Genomic DNA, 3,992 nt, shown 5'->3' on the forward strand with positions numbered 1-3,992 from the left:
GGCTGCTTTCACTGTACTCCAGGTGTCCTCTAGAGGGGCCTCATCGAGCTCGCCTTCGTCTGGCAACGCGGCCTCGAGATTCTGCGCGTATGCTGAGGTGACATCCGGTATGCGAGTTCAACGCATCGACCCGAAGAATCGACGGTGACGTGGATTATGGCGGCATGTTACCCGATAAGGAAAGCAGCAACAAAGTGGTCCCTGCAACGGAAGCTCTGGTATTTGTAGTCATGGGAATCGACGAAAACTTCAAAATATCTGTGGCCTACTTTTTTCGGATGCACCCAACGCATCACATGAACAAATAACTGTATCAAACGTTTTAAACGCCTTGGAAGACGGAAACGTAAAAGAAATAGGTATCTCGTTTGATGGCACTAGGGCAAACATTTCGACAGCTGAGCGCTTTGATTGCCATTTGCGAATAGATGATAAACCTTTGGTAACACACTTCAAACATCCGTCTTGTGGACATAACGTGTATGCCATTTCACTCCCAGCTTCAATTACTGAAATCGGTGTTGGTGCTTTCCCGGTTCTCCGTCGTTTCATTGTGGGCGTTAGGTTTTCTCGGGTTTTCGCGCAAGTTTAAGTAATCGTTGTTCGGCGGTGAACCATGTACGGATTTTTTTCGCGGTCACTGCAAAGGAATTGGATCTATTACTAAAAAGCAACTTTCTACGTTGTTATTACTGGAATGTAAGTTGCTTATTTTGGAACAAAATAAACGGTATCAGATAGATATTGACAAAACTTACCTCGGCTCAGATTCGACGTTTTTATCTTGAAGTTTTTAACAAATCACAAGATCAGATGTTTCGAATCTTTCAGCTACTTCTGCATAAACCGGTGGTGCAAAATATCTGTGCATTACTGCATTACTCTAGTGGACAATGATGATATTTATCTGAGAATATTTATGAAGTCAGCGGCACACAATTTACTAGTGACAAATGTGAAAAACATGAAATAACGTTGAAGATTTGCACTAACGTTTCACTCGATTCACTCTTGGTAGAAAAGATAAACAACACAATCGAAGAATGTTGATTTTCCTAAACTTTCAGTCGTGCCGTCAGTATGCCCAAAACTGTCAGATTTCCCAAATCTGTCACCATCATGTGGGCTACGGTTTATCTATGGTTTATCTGTGGTTGACGTGCGCAGTACCCCGCTGGTAAAGTGTAATAAAGAGTGCCGCATAAATTCAAAATTTGCAACGGTCTACCTGACAATCGAATATAAACGAAACTACAAATCAACCCAAATTTAAGTTGTTTTGACGCAATACCGGTCTTCCGTGGAATTACTCAAATTTGCGTCAAACAGCGATAGTGGTGAGTAGGTAGTTCTCGTTTGATCGCTGCAAAACAAAAATACCCAGTGGTAAGTTATTTTAACCCAGCGGAAACCTTATTTGACGTAAATTTGAGTTAAGTCAAGATAACCCAAATTTGGCTTCTTCCACGGAGCTACTCGGGTGTGCTTCTCTCTTTGTTTTTGACAACATTCGTGTGGGGTAAGGGAGAAAACAACCCAATGCTGAGTAAAAACTAAAATCGGTTTAGTCAAATTTGTGTTTTTAAAACTTATTCGCTGGGTTTTAATATTTTTCAGTGTAACGGACGGCTATACTCCACTGCACTGTGACGTCACGCAAAAGTTTTGACAGGTGGTGGTCCTGTTGTTTACGTTTCGTACTTAGAAGAATTTTCGATTTTTCAAAGTGATTAGTGTCGGAGCCAATCATGCCCTGGAAGTGCTGTGTGTTTAAGTGTAAATCCACCGTGAAAAGCCCTGGAATCAAATTTTTCCGTTTCCCTACGGTAGGGAAATGTTTGAAGCAGCTAACCAGCGAGAGGATTCAGGCGTGGAAAAGTGCTCTTGGTTATGGAGACACTTCTACTCCCCTCAACAAACGAATTTGTAGCATTCATTTCCGAAGCGGTAAGAAATTCCTATTTTACCACAAGTCACCAACAAAAACTGACGAAAACTGACCATTTAATACAGGTAAACCAGCGCGTCTTACAGAAACTCAGGATGCAGATTGGATACCATCACAGAAACTGCCCAAATCGGCAAAATTAGCAAGTTCGCCGGTAGAACAACAGAACACAGATTCAGATTCTGCATCCGAATTATGTAAATCGGCAAGGTGCTCAAATAAATCGATACTTTCACCAGGATCGCCATCAAGAGGTAATGTTGTAATTAAATCATATTTGTGTATATTTATTCATAACACGTGATTGTAGATTTCAGAGAAGGATCCGAAAACGACTCTTCTTCCGCTGGAACTCGCACACCCACGCTTTCAGAGACACGGAGTGCCGATTCAAGGAAGTCGAGTTGTAGTCAAAGATCACGCACGGTATCTAGCGAATCTGCAGCTTCCACAGTGGACTCCCAAGTCAGCCAGAATGATACCAGTTCTAGCTCGAGATCAAGTGCAGTTTCGAAAGCATGCAGTTCCAGTTCTGGTACATCAGAATCTAGACGATCGAATGTGCAACATCGAGAAGGATACGATTCTTTTTCAGATTCATCTGAATCAAACAGTATTGTTCCAGACCATCAGAGCATCACGTTTTCTCCAATTCGAGGAGGTAAAATTGAAATAACATACATTTGAATAATAATGGTTAAACTATAATATTGCATATTGTAGATTCTAGGGAGAATGCCGAAGATTCAAACTCTTCATGTGGGAGCCAAGAGCAAGGAAATTCATTCTCCAGCTCTACAAATCGATCGTTAGAAGACAGTAGAAACAAAAGTTCTAAGCCTAGTGATCAACCTGCCCGTGCATCAGCATCTATGCTACGATCGAGACCATACGTGATTCCATTGCAAGCCTACGATTACAAAGAGGACAAACCTAAGACGAAGAATGCTGCAACAATGACAGAAGCCTGTTGTTCGCCGGATACTTCGTGTGAAATTCTTGGAAATTACCAGCAGGAATTACAACGCCTCCAGGGAATACTCAGCTCTTTTCAGAGTCAGGCAGATTTTTTGGAACGTGGGTTCAAGTTTATATCTGTGAGCGATGAGAAGTGCCTTTATTACACTTGCATTACAAATTTTTCAACAGTCAAAAATATCTACGAATACCTGGAGCCTAATTTGAGTATACCATATTGTGACTTTTCAACTGAGCAGATGTTTGTTATGACTCTCACTAAGCTGAGATTGAATCCACAGTTCCAAACGCTTGCCTATGATTATAATGTCTGTTTGAATACTATTTCAACCGTACACTGCAATCAATGGACACTTGTCTCAGCTACGCATTAGATGTGCCTCCTAAGGACGTACTACTTAGGCACACTCCCAAAGACTTCAAAGAGAAATTTGGAGAAAAAAGGATTTTTGTTCTTGACTGTTTTGAGATCCGTTCAGAAACTCCAGAAGAATTGAAAGCAGCAGCTTCTCACTACAGCAACTACAAGAAATCAGAAACGGCAAAATTTCTTATCGCTGTGTGTCCAGACGGCAATATTTGTTTAATCTCACCAGGGTATGGAGGCAGATGTTCTGATAAGTTCATTGTAAAAGATTGTGGATTTTTAGAAATATTAGAACCAGGAGATGTCGTGTTGGCAGACAAGGGGTTCGATATCACTGATTTGATTCGTAGCAGAGGGGCAACTTTGAACATCCCAACCTTTTTGAAGGACAAAAAGCAGTTTAACCCTTCAGACATAGAGAAGGACAGACAAATAACCAGCATTCGTATTCATGTGGAAAGGTGTATCGGTATCCTCAAGCAGAAATATTTAGTTTTATCACAAGTTGTCACTAAAACCTCTCTGGCGTGATTTGAAAATGGAAAAAACGTTATAGATTTAATTGCAAGAGTTTGCGCAATGCTATATGTGGAGTTTGGGATTTATCCGGGAAGGAACCACCCGACACATGTAGCAAGCACAACTTACCCAGGCTGACGTCGGTTCGCAAGTGACGAGGGCGAATGCAGTTGGTTGTCA

At 41.4% G+C, this 3,992-nt stretch overlaps 1 long non-coding RNA gene across 1 annotated transcript; it reads left to right on the forward strand.

The window, feature by feature from the left end:
• Positions 1–858: 858 nt before the first annotated feature.
• Positions 859–3,277, forward strand: LOC134285513 (uncharacterized). The gene is made up of 3 exons (XR_009996437.1): positions 859–2,202; positions 2,259–2,609; positions 2,672–3,277. It is a non-coding gene; the product is annotated as an uncharacterized LOC134285513 (long non-coding RNA).
• The last annotated feature ends 715 nt before the right edge of the window (positions 3,278–3,992 follow it).

The sequence above is a fragment of the Aedes albopictus genome, chromosome 1 (genome assembly GCF_035046485.1).
Source record: "Aedes albopictus strain Foshan chromosome 1, AalbF5, whole genome shotgun sequence".
Classification (NCBI taxonomy): domain Eukaryota; kingdom Metazoa; phylum Arthropoda; class Insecta; order Diptera; family Culicidae; genus Aedes; species Aedes albopictus.